This window comes from Papio anubis, chromosome 11 (assembly GCF_008728515.1).
Source record: "Papio anubis isolate 15944 chromosome 11, Panubis1.0, whole genome shotgun sequence".
NCBI classification, from domain to species: Eukaryota; Metazoa; Chordata; class Mammalia; order Primates; family Cercopithecidae; genus Papio; species Papio anubis.
In genome coordinates, this window is record NC_044986.1 from 105,076,478 (window position 1) to 105,089,935 (window position 13,458).

The following is a 13,458-nucleotide window of genomic DNA, read 5'->3' on the forward strand; positions in this document are numbered from 1 at the left end:
AGCTGGAAGCCATCATTCTCAGCAAACTAACACAGGAAAAGAAAACCAAACACTGCATGTTCTCACTCATAAGCGGGAGTTGAACAAGGAGAATGCGAGAACACATGGACACATGGACACCTGCCTGTCGGGGGGGTGGAGGTAAAGGGGAGGGAGAGCCTTAGGATAAATACCTAATGAATGTGGGACTTAAAACCTAGATAATAGGTTGATGGGTGCAGCAAACCACCATGGCACATGTATACCTATGTAACAAACCTGCATGTTCTGCACATCTATCCCAGAACTTAAAGTAAAATAAAAAATGTATATAGGGGGAGTGCATGGGTTATAACCTTGAGTTGCTACTTGATTGAAAATGTCATGCTTTTCCCCTCATAGTAATTTTGCCCTCAAAACCTCAAAGGCATAGTTTTGCTGATAAGAAGATGTGATATCATAACTTTATAGGCAAACTTTTCTCTCTCTCTCTCTAGAAGGTTTCTAAGATTCTACTTTCGATTCTGAAATCTCCCTAGGGTATGTCTGATGAAGTTATTTTTGCTCGTTCTGCTGGGCACTTAGTTTGTTCTTCAGAGGTGAAGATGCAAGTGGTTCTTATTCCCTTTCTTGTTTCTGAACCTTGTATTAAATGAAGTTGTCTACCGTTTCCTTAGCTTTCCTCTCAGTTTGTCTATTTATCTTTCTGCTCTTCATTAGGGGAGTGTTTTTTGATCTCCAATTTATCTTGAAGATCACTAGTTTGATTGTTCATTCCATTATTCTCTCTCTCTATTGGCTATTTGATTTCAACAATCACATATTTTTAAAAAATTGACTTTTTAAATTTTATGTAGAGTAAAATTTATTCTTTTTAGAATATGATTCGATGGGTTTGACAAACCCATATGGTTGATTAACCACTGCCACAATCAAGGTATGGAACATTTCATCACTCCCAAAAATTCTTTCCTGTGGCCCCTTTGTGGTGAACCTGCCCTGACTGTCACCCCTGGCCCACATGAACCACTAATTTTGACAAGTATATTTTATTTTTAAAAATTTTCAGTGGCTCCTTGGTATTTCTGATTCCCATTTTATTCTTTGCAATTTGTTCTTACTTTATTGATCTAACTTGATTGTGTTGTAATATTCAGAATCATGTGATGTCACATCCTCTTGAATGGTTTTCAGGGTTCTCATGCATGAATTATCTGCTTCTTCCAGGGCTAGCCATGTTCTCTTGTGCTCGCTCTCTCCCTCTCCCCACCTCCTTCACCCCCACCCTCATTTTCATCTTCATTCTTTTCTTTCTTGCTGGTTGGGTTTTCTTAAATGACTGGATGGTTGCTGGCGGTTTATTTTTTAGGAGCAAAGAGGAGGCTGAATAGCACAGGTAGCCAGAACGGGTTTCCATTGCAATGGGGAAGGCCTGATTCCTGAGCAGGTCTTAGTCTTGACTGGGAATGCTGACTGTGGGCTTCTACAAGTGCTGTGTGTGGCCAGGGGTGTCAACAGACCAGCTTCTGTAAAGTGCACAGGTGGGAACAGCTAGGGTGGAGAACCTCTCAAGTTTCTTGGAATAAACAAAACAAAACAAACAAAAGCAAGGAGGGCTGTACTCCGGGGGTCAAGAACTTTAGAATATTCTACCCTTGAGTAGTGCTGCTTCTCCTATCTGCTGTCTGATGTGGGGATCCACAAGTCACCTCCGGCCTATCTTCCTCATCTCTGGCCCCAAGACAGGGTATGTCCATGCTCAGGTGGATGGCTCACTCTCTTTAGAGACAAGTTTAGGTCTGTACCTGGGGTAGATGCCTCTTCTGCCGCAGGAACATGCTTTGCTTATATGGAGTAAAAGGAGGGTGCAAAGGACCTGAGTAGCCAGCTGATCTGAATGCACTTTTTGAATAGCCTGGCCATTGTGGGCCTGGTGACATTTCCAGAGCCCCTATCTGTCTGATATTATTGGCTGTTTTGTTTTTCTATCAATCTGCTCCTATTCATTGACTATCAACTAAGTCTCCTTTCTTCTTTCCCTTCTACTGTCAATGGTTATATTGTTTATTTTTTAAAGTTTTAAATTTGAGACAGAGCCTTGCTGTGATGCCCAGGCTGGAGTGCAGTGGTACAATTATGGCTCACTGTGGACTCGACCTCTCAGGATCGAATGATCCTCCCACCTCAGCCTCCTGAGTAGCTGGGACCATAGGTGTACACCACCACGCCTGGCTAATTTTAGAATTTTTTGTAGAAAGGAGGTCTTGCTATGTTGCCCAGGCTGGTCTCTGGGCTCAAGCAATCCTCCTGCCTTGGCCTCCCAAAGTGCTGTGATTTTAGGCATGAGCCACTGCGCCTGTCCTTTTATCCTTTTTCTTTTTTCTTTTGAGACTCCAGCTGTGTCCCCCAGGCTGGAGTGCAGTGATGTGATCCTGGCTCACTGCACCTTCTGCTTCCTGGGTTCAAGTGATTCTACTGCCTCGGCCTCCTGAGTAGCTGGGATTACAGGTGTGCGCCACCATGCCCAGCTGATTTTTGTATTTTTGGTAGAGATGGTATTTCACCACGTTGGCCAGGCTTGCCTTGAGCTCTTGATGTCAAGTGATCTGCTCGCCTCAGCCTCCCAAAGTGCTGTTGTTTACAGGCCTGAGCCACTGTGCCCAGTCCTTTTATTCTTTTAAACAACTCTCTTTCTCCCTCTCTTTGTATGTATGTACATGTTATATATGTATATATGTACAGTTAAAAATATTTCAGTTGGGCTTTGGGTGGGAGGTTTGCCATTTGAGTTAGAAGAAAATGTGTATGATTTTGAAGGTAATAAGGATATTTATTTTAAAATATGGTGTCTAGTTCAGACCATCCACAAAATTCTTCTTTTCTTCCTATGCCATTAACCTTTTATGGAAGAGGTTTAAAGCTCGACATCTTTCTCCTGATCCAAGGCACTGAATACAGCAGAAGTAGAATGACCTATTGAGTTTTAGTTTAATTATATAATCGATGACCAGGAATAAGTATATTTAAAGAACAGCTGATATATTTTGTGGTTAGATTCTGCCTTGAAGTACCTAGGAAGAGAATGTGATTTGCTTATTGAATTACTTGGAAGAGGTGAGGACAATAGTCGGGGACACTGTAGTTGACAATGTTGTACACAATGCTTAGTTCATTTTCTTTAACACATACGGTTGTAAAATATACTAATTTTGGGGGGTAGGGGACAGGAGAGCATCAGAATAAATAGCTTGGGTTCTGGGCATGGTGGCTTATGCCTGTAATCCCAGCACTTTGGGAGGCCGAAGTGGGCAGATCACTTGAGGCCAGGAGTTTGAAAACAGCCTGGCCAACATGGTGAAACTCAGTTTCTACTAAAAGTACAAAAATTACCCAGGCGTGGTGGCAGGTGCCTGTAATCCAGCTACTCAGGAGACTGAGGCATGATAATCATTTGGGCGTGGCAGGTGGAGGTTACAGCAAGTTGAGATTGTACCACTGCATTCCAGCCTGGGCAACAGAGCTAGACTCCAGCCTGGGCAATGGAGTGAGACTGTGTCTCAAAAATAAATAAATAAATAAATAAATAAGAAAGAATAAATAGCTAGCACATGCTGGGCTTAATACCTAGGCGATGGGTTGACAGGTGCAGCAAACCACCGTGGCAGATGTTTATCTGTGTAACAAACCTGCACATCCTGCACATGTATCCTGGAACTTAAAATAAAAATTAAAAAAAGATGCTAATTTTGGTATAATTTTTCTCTCCCTCAGTCTGTCTATCCTAAAAAGCCATACTTAAGTGAATTTAATATATAAAATTTGGAACTTAATAAATTGAAGTGTGTTAGACAGTTTCCTCCTCTCACCAGGGATAGTTCTTTAATTCCATAGTGGAGGCCAATGGTTACCTAGATGTCAGTCTGTTTGAAATTGCTTTCGTAGCCATACAAGTTAGGAAATAACTGATCTGCAAATTGTCGAATAAGTAGAGTCTATGGATTGCAAGGAGACCTATCCTGTGCTCCAGGATGTCTGGCAACAGGTGCCTGCATTTCTGTGCTGAGAAGAATGTTGGATCTTTTCTGGACTCTGCTGAGAGTGGTGTGATTAGTAATGTCTGCCCTGAGCACAGGAGGTAGCACATAAGCTAGGCATAGACCATTCTGCCAGTGGTAGTGGTTGTTCTTGTTATTTTTATTGTTAATTATTAGTTTTCCACAATTTATTTAGCTTATTTATTATTTTAGGCCATACATTTATCTATAAGACCATAATATTTTAATGGAAAATACACAGCTGAATGTAATATGATATTCTAGTTTTGTTTAGGGTTTTTTTAAAAATTTTTTTTTTGAGACAGGGTCTTGCTCTGTTGCCTAGGTTGGAGTGCAGTGGCATGATCACAGCTTACTGCAGCCTCAACCTCCCAGGCTCAAGCGATCCTTCCACCTCAGCTCCCCTAGTAGCTGAGACTACAGGTAGGTGCCATCACACTCAGCTAATTTTTGTGTTTTTTTGTAGAGATAAGGTTTCACCATGTTGCTCAGGTTGGCCTCAAAGTCCCTGACTCAATCAATCCACCCGCCTTGGCCTCCCAAAATGCTGGGAGTACTACCGTGAGCCACTGTGCCCAGCCTGGTCTTTTTAAAATAAATATTTTATTTTTTATTTGAAGATGTAGTTTCATATAAGAGCCAAGCGAGATATTGATATTTTATCATACAATTTTCTTTTCTTTCTTTTTTTTTTTTTTTTAGGACGAAGTCTCGCTCTGCTGCCAGGCTGGAGTGCGGTGGCGCAATCTCAGCTCACTGCAACCTCTGCCTCCCTGGTTCAAGCAATTATCCTGCCTCAGCCTCCTGAGTAGCTGGGACTATAGGCGTGCACCGCCATGCCCGGCTAATTTTTGTATTTTTAGTAGAGACAGGACAATTTTCAATAAGAGCTTTGTGTTCTACATGGATGAGTTTTGAGAGTGATAGAGATTTAAGTTTTAATATTTGTGATATATTCTTATAAGTGGGAACTAAACATTTATACTTATGTCCATCTACACATGGTCTTTTCTTAAAAATATAATTATTTTATGGTTTTCCCCCATCTTTAGCCTTTAAATAATTATTTTTGTTCATATTGCGTATTTGCTATAGGTATGATACTTATTTATTATCTTTAACAAAGGAATCGAACGTGATCCTTCTTGTGCTTCTAATGTTCTGTTTTCTTATAAACTTTGTTTTGATATTTTTCAGACTATAGTCATGTCTTAGATACTCAGGTCCCAAATCTGCATGTGTTCCTCTTGTTTGTAATCAGCAGTGCTGGTTGGTGTTCCTGGGCACAAATCACAGGGCTGCTCAATGTCACACATTTCCTTGTTTGTGTATTCCCGTGATCAATATCAGCAACAGCACAGGGAATAGATTCTCTTCTTAAAGAGCATGTAGGGGTGTGTGTGTGTGTGTGTGTGTGTGTGTGTGTATTAATTTCTCGCCTTTTACAGCATAATTCAAAATCTAGGTGACATGTTCCAATAGCCGATAAGCATTTCATAGTGGGGTAGGTCAGGTTTACCGTGTAATCCCTTTGATAATGCCTTCTTTTATAAATATATGAGAGAAGTTACAATTGAGTCCTGCTGAGGAAGTAGATCAATAGGTGGCAAGTTGTTTGACCCTTCGAGTCAGAAAGAGAATTTGGTAAATTGTTAGACAGGTTATTGACTGCCCTTTAGAGAGCCAGGGGTTTGGATTCTGTAACTCCTTTCAGCTGGGGCTTGTATTTCACGTATGAGAGGCCTACGTTATCATAATCCATTTTTCGCTTTTATGTTATCTATCAGCAGCTCTCGTAAGTCAGCCTTCTGAAGGGCATTCCCCATTTACGTGCTCTAATTCACTGTCTTTTAAAAAAATTATAAAATTGATGTTTTGCAACCAGAGGCATTATATGTGAGTTGTTTATGGAGGTGCTGCTACACGGAAGAAGATTAGTGGTAGAATTAAGAACAAGATGATGGCTGTGGAAGGAAATTCATGAATAGACATCGCATCAATGCTACAGGAAGATAGGCTCAAGAAGCATGTTAGACCCCAAAATCCTGGAAGAATGTCAGGCTTATAGTCATTATAATTACGCCTTTGGCTGATGTTGAATAGTGTTAATGGTACACTACCAAATTTTTACTTAAGTGGCTCGATTAGGTAGAAAATGCCCAGATTGACCCCAATATGTAAAAAAGATATTATCTTAAAATGTCTCTACCTATTAAACGGTGATTGTTCTGGTACTGCTTAAATGGGAAATCTGTGGAAATATGTAGAATTGTTGCATTTATGTTATCATGAGACTTAAAACATTTAATGGGATAATTTCTTCATTTATACAATGTTACAATGAAATAATAACCCAATTCGGATTATTTTTGTAAATTATTAATAGCTTATACCATTTCCTAGGACATTTTATTCATTTGAGTTTTTAAAAAATTCTTTTTTATTCAAGGGAAAAAATGTTTCGTTTTTCTTGTTATCTCATATAATAGGCTGTTTTGCTTTACAGTTCTGAAACTAACAGACAGAATCTTTTATGTGCAATGAATGTGAGTTTTAAAATCTTCTTATAGGGAATAAAATATGAAGACTAGTGAAGTGAGTATGTGTGTACTCTGTCCTGGAAGAAGTGAGTGAAGGAGGCCCAGGGCTTGGCTTTTGGGGGTTCAGGCCTTCTGCAACTTGGGCTTCCAGTAGGAAAGAAAGAACATTGTAGGAGAGAAACTGCCCAGGTAGCAGAGGCATCTGCAAAAGCCAGTGCCCAACTCCATTCTGTTCTTGCTGCGGCAGCTTGGAGCTGGCTTCAGTTCAGATTTTCTAGGCATTGGAGGAGGTCTTCCTTAAACAAATCTGTTAACATTTTTGTTTTGGGGAGAACACAGCGCCACAAAGATGTAAATTCACCAGTTTATATTTCTGCCTGAAGCTGCTGCATCTCGCTGCTCCCCTGGGCCTCCCATGCCAGCAGGAGTAGGCGCGGTCTTGGTCCATCCAATCTTCATCGCTATGCCTGGTTTCTATCCTGTGGTCCTCTGGCTGTTTGTTCCTGTTGTTCCCTCTGCCGGGGAAACCTCTTTGTTTGAGCGTGGGGCTCCTTGGGCTTCTGCAGCTCCGGGCTTTCTCTTCCTGGGGTAGTTGTGGTGGCAGCTTTCTCATGGTGAGCAGGTGATGGCTGACCCCCGTAGGGTTTATCATCATCCTCTCTCTCTCTCTACTTCTGTCTCTCTGCCTCCACCCTACTGACATGCTGTTTCCTTTTCTCACTACTTCTGGGCTTACATGCAGACATCCTCAGTGAAGCTAACTCAGATGGGACAGACGTCCATGAAGAGAGCCAGTGTCACAACAGAGAGAATCGTTCTTTCTTTCTACTACTCTGTTCTCATTCCATATGGTGCACGTGGGCATCATGCTTTTTTCCCACATGGGATCTGTTGGAGGCAGGGTGATGGTTATCAGTGCACACCGCTGTGTCCTAATGGTAGTTTGTAGCCAGGCTTGCTCTGATCTTTCAGATGCCATTTTTGATTGGTGAGTGCCATGATGTACAGGTGTTAAGTGGTTTGAATACCACCCCTGCATGGAGACATGACTAACATCATTGTCACAAATTCCATATTTCGCATATTGGATATCTTTACTCTGTTTGTATTTTATTGCATCACCCAGCAAAAATAGGGAGAGGGTGTTGAAATTTCTCATTATATTGGTGGAATGCCAATTTTCCCATCTTACCAATTTTGCATTCTATGTATTTATATGTATAAGTACGTATTTAAAAAATTTTTTGAGGCTAATATTAGGTACATTTACACTTAGAATAATACTTTTTTGGTGAATTGAACCATTGAACCTTAATCACTACATAGTGTCTCTATTTTTAACACTTTTATTTTATTTTTGTTTTTAGTTTTTGATTTTTTTTGAACTGTAAAGATCAAATTTATTTGGAGAAAACAAAAAACCCACAACCCAAAGGATGGGATTTTATATCTCAAGACATCTCCCAGGTAATAAGTCTACAGATTATAAGTCATTTTCATAGAAGATATTTTTGTACAAATTTTACATGTATTCATGAGTGGGACATTAATCAATCCCCGTTTCCATTTTAACAGGGGGGCAAGGTAGGGCAGAAGGAAAAACAGTTTTGGATACAACCATTTGGAAGGAGAGTAGACATGAAGAGGCAAACCCTAGCTTTTCATTATCTACAATCAATTTTTTTTTCTTTTAAAAAAAACCCCTTTCAATGTTCAGTATTTCTTTAAAAGCCCACTTAGCTACTAGCCAATCCACACCAATTATTTAAATTTACTTGGTACACACCTTTGTCCATGGCTAAATTATGTTCATTATGCCCACTGCTGCAGCACGCATAAACCAACACCCCTACATGGCTGAACAGGGCCTGATCTAGGATTGGTGGGAGAAGGGCTTGCAAATCAAGACCAAGATCGAGGTGTCATTTCTCTGCTAATACTGTCTATGAGGCAGATCCCTACAAAAATGCATATAAAAGCAGGCAAGTTTAGCTACTGTGTTGCAAGAGAAACCAGGACCTTTTTAAATAGTTCTCTTCATTACCATTTATTCTCTCAAGGGAAGCTTAAAAGAAAAAGAAAAAGAAAAAAACAACACATTGGTCTGGCCACCTCATAAATCCAACAAGCATTGGTGTGGCATTTCAGTGGAGAAGGAAACTTGGGGGGAAAAACACACCAAGGTTGTAAGAAAGACTCCCAATTTAACTGTCCCAGTCCCTATTTATCTACCTTTATTCACCACCAAGACCATCATTATTCTAGAGCACTCTGATCTACAAAAGGGGTCAAAGCATCAGGAGCAGGCAAGGAGTGAGAACCAAAAGACATCAAGAAACTGATTTGCTTGAGAAAAGCAGCGATTCTTCCTTTCACAGCTCTCCATGACTGAGAGAGAAAATGCCCAAGAGGTCATCTATGTGACCTAGAGACTGCTTTTTGGGAGGTTAAGAGTAGCATGAAGAACTTAAGATGACAATAAGAGTCTAAATTTTTAAAGTTTCAAGGTTTCAACAGAATGTGGATATATTTGAACTTTCAAAAAAGACAGTGTTTAGAAAGGGTAAAACCAGGACACACAAAACATTGGGAGTTACCACGACCCCCAAGTGCTTCCGGCTCCGGGAAATAACCATTCATGTGTTTGCTGGAGGTCACAATTTTTCCCTATTGCCTGGTGCAAAATGACTCATCACCTCCCCAAAGCTTCTTTTCAAACCATGATTTTCCCATTTATTTTAGTCCAATGCAGTCCTATTCTTTATGGCTTGTAGACTCACTCCCAACTACCCCCCTGGGGGGTAAAAAGAAAATGAAGGAATTCCCCCTAGGCTGGTCCCCAAAACTCAGAATTAAATAAGAGGACGGGCTGGCAGCCTCCTGAAGATTAAAACAGCTTGAGGCTAAATCTACCTTTCCAAGAGTGGAAAATTTATTCAGATAATGTTAGAGAAATCACATATGCCACAATAGGATGAAAACGGAAAGGTAGAAATCTCACATTTTTCCTTATACCTTCCTCCCCTACTGCCCAACCAGATTCCAGATGCTATATCACTGTCATTATCATTTCTGCTAAATGGAGACCCCTGGGCACTAATCACACTGGCAACTGTATGGTGACACCACGCACAACAACTTTTCCACTAAAAAGCTGTAGTCTCTTTCTCTCTGGCTATGCTGGTGATTCTCCAGTTAACTTCAACACTTTAAAGGCTGCAGAAGCATGCGAAAGAATTTCTTTTTTTTTTTTTTTTTAAAGGCAAGAAAGGTCTCCAGGAGATGATGAGTTTTACTTCGTCTTGTCTGCATAGAGGTTTGATTTGCTCTCAAATGTTCCAGGGTGGAGAGAAAATAGGAGAAAGCACAGGATGTCAAGGTTTATTCGGTGTAATCTTCTCCCTTGTTTTCATCTTCACCATCAACGGAGAGAGCAGAGTACCTGCTTGCAGAACTGAATTCGGAAGCTGGGTTTTCCTCAGGTTTCTTTGGCTCAGGTGCAGATCTGGAGTCTTGATCCTTTTTGCCATCTTTCCTATCTGACTCCTTCCCGTGGTCTTTGTTTCCTGGGTCTCCTGGACCACAGCTAGAGTTCCCAGTGTGGTCTTTTGGGACATTCATCCCACCTACTTTATTTCATCTTTCCTTGCTGGTCTTTCCTCAGACGGTTGAGCTGGAGTTACCTTTCCCCCACCACTTGTAGGGTGTTGGTGCTCTGTGTCTGAGCTCTGAGATGGGGCAGGAGGGTTAGAACCTCACTTCACCCAAGCATTCTCCTTTGGTGGAGGGGCTGGCATTACCTTTAGGGGCTGATCAGGTTTGGGAGATTTAGAAGTTGGAGAGTGACAATCTTTCTTCTTATTGAGTGTTTCATTTTCTAGAGACTTCTCACTCTCTCTTCTTCCTGCATCCTGGTCTGACTGACTTCTGCCGGGTGTGGCGGAGGTCCCAGTCTGCGATGACTCACTTCCTGTCCTCGACCGTTCTGGTTCCTGAGTTTCTTCACTTCGCCAGCTTGAGTGTCTCTCTCCCGAGGCCGTCGTTCTAGTTTTGGCTCATTCAACTGACACTGCAACTTCTCTTGTTCCTTCTGTAGCTGTTCTTCCACTTCTCTTTCTCTAGCAGCGGAATCAACGGGCTTTGCCCCTCCAAAGACAGAAGCAGCTCGACTGGAGTGTGAGGTACTAGCAGAAGAATCATCTCCCTTAGGAGTATTATGAGGCTTTAGATTCAGTTTGGGTCTTTGGGTGGGGACCGTCTATCATCACACCTATAATCATCCCGAGAGTAATTATCTCTGGAGCTGCACGACCCATCATCCCGTCTGTTGTATCGGTCTTCATAGCGGTCCCTGCTTCCTCTGTAGTCATCGTCCCTGCGGTGCCCACTGCCAAATGCCCTCTGCCACTGCCTATCCAGCAATCATAGCCTCTAGCGTAGTCTCTGCTGCCTCAGTCATCATAGCGATCCCTACCGCCATATCGATCCATATCCTGGCATGGGCCATCCGGATACTCATCCCAATACCCATTGCCATACCGGTCTGAATCATAACGATCTCGAAACTTGTCTCCAAAGCTATCATCACCCCTTCTAGAAGGGTGGTCATCAAAGCTGTCTGTGGCAGAACGAGCCCTCCAATCTGTATCTGTTTTGTCAGAATCCCGATTTCTATCACGGCCAAAAGAATGATTGTCCCTGTCTTTATCCTGTGCTTGATCAGCAACGTCCACTCCAATTCTCCTGTTACCTAGAGACTCTTCACTGAGACTCAGGGCACTGAGCAGGGAATCCAGGTCCTCAAATTCAACACGACCAAAACCTTTCAACTTCTCTGGATTGCTGGGTTCACGTGGTAAACGCACTGCCCTGATACTTAATCCTCTAAAGAATTCCTTAGTTGACTCTTCTGTCACATCATAGGGTAGGTTCTGTAGAAAAGCAGTGTAGGGGGGCGATTTGGGAAGAAGGCTGCAGTCCATATTGGGTTCCCGAGCAGCCCGTGGAGCAGTGGGAAGGATTGAACGGTCAATTGCAGGCGCCCTGTACACATTGTTATCATTACTGTGCCAAGTTGTTGAAACACCTCCTTCCAGGTCATCTGTTTCATCAGCCCAGCTGACGGGTTTGAAAACAAAGGTGCTTCCTCCACCAGTCCCCCCATCCTCAGCCAGAAAGTCTGTTAGGGAGATAGTTTTTCCCTTCTTATTCTTCTTTTTGGCTGAGGCTGCCATGTTGGGAGCAGGAAAGCAACACTTTCATTTTAAAAGGCATTTTGTCTCATATTAGTGTAGCTATTTTATAGTGGAATTAAAAAATATGGCAATGTCAATCTTTTAGCTGGCAAGTATTGCCTATTTACATTTTTATGATTATTAAATTGTTTCTTCCAACTGTTAAATTTCTATTTGTCCTCTTTATTCTACGCTTTTTCTCTCTGTTTTCATTCTTTTTTTTGAAAAAAATTATATTGAGTTAGATTTTTGGTTCTTCTAAAAAATTTGATATTTTACCTTTCGTAGGATTTGAATTTATGTAATCTTATTTCCATTATTTGTAATACTTAAAATGTTATTGCATGTGTTTAAACAAAATCTAAAATTCAATAATATTCTAACCTTTCTCATGAAGAATAGAAAGATCTTAGAATACTTTAATTCTCATACGCTCTCTCAACTTATTGTCTAGTATTTTAGCTTTGTCTTTAAAAAAAAATCCTACATAGTAGACATTGTTATTATTCCACACAATGTGTGTGTGTGTGTGTGTGCGCCTGTGCATGCCAGTGTGCACATTTACATTTTATTTGCTTGCCACTCTCCTTTTTTGCATTTTAGCTTTTCCTTCTGGAATTATTTTGTTTCTTCCTGACAGTGTATCCTTTATAATAAGTAGCTTCATAGAAGACCTGATGGTGGTAATCTCTCTCAGAGTCTGCTTATTTTTAAATGTTTTATTTCTTATTCTTCTTTTTTTTTTTTTTTGAGATGTTTGAGATGGAGTCTCGCTCTGTCGCCGAGGCTGGAGTGCGGTGGCACAATCTCAGCTTACTGTCACCTCTGCCTTCTGGGTTCAAGCAATTCTCCTGCCTCAACCTCCTGAGTAGCTGGGATTATAGGAGCGTGCTACCATGCCCAGCTAATTTTGAATTTTTAGTAGAGACAGGGTTTTACCACATTGGCCTGATCTCGAACTCCTGACCTCAGGTGATGTGATCCACCTGCCTTGGCCTCCCAAATTGCTGGGATTACAGATGTGAACCACTGCACTCGGCCTATTTCTCATTCTTTAAAGATAATTTTGAATGACATAAAACAATCATTGTTGCTACAAAATGGAGTGGTTCAGACTTAGGAGGAATAATTAAAATTACATTTAAATCTTCTATCATCTTCCTGCATCCCTAACAGTTAGTTATGGTCTTGGTCCTCGGGCAAAATGACTTCCTTGGTTAAAATCAGAGTGTGAAACATGGTGCCAAGCAAAGAGATTGGTCTGTCTCCTAACTCAGAGAGGAGGAGCTAAAAAGCCAGTTTCATAATGTGTGGGTTAGAACTTTTGCTTTTTAAATGGTCTTAAAAAATATGGCCAGGTATGGAGGCTCATGCCTGTAATCCTAGCACTTTGGAAGGCTGAAGTGGTTGGATTGCTTGAGCCCAGGAGTTCCAGATCCAGCCTGGGCAAATGGTGAAACCCCATCTCAACAAAAAATACAAAAATTAGCCGGGCATGGTGGCAGTTGCCTCTGGTCCCAACTACTTGGAAGGCTGAGGTGGGAGGATCACCTGAGTCCGGGAGGTCAAGGCTGTGGTGATGTGTGATCCTGCCACTGCACTCCAGCCTAGGTGACAGAGTGAGACTCTATTTGAAATTTTTTTTTAACT

General features: G+C 41.4%; 1 protein-coding gene and 1 pseudogene across 1 annotated transcript in view; one reads left to right on the forward strand and one right to left on the reverse strand.

Moving 5' to 3' along the window:
• NEBL (nebulette) overlaps positions 1-13,458 on the forward strand; it is a 390,871-nt gene that overhangs the window by 129,497 nt on the left and 247,916 nt on the right. The window lies entirely within an intron of this gene.
• On the reverse strand, positions 9,829-11,818 carry LOC101024122 (annotated as a pseudogene).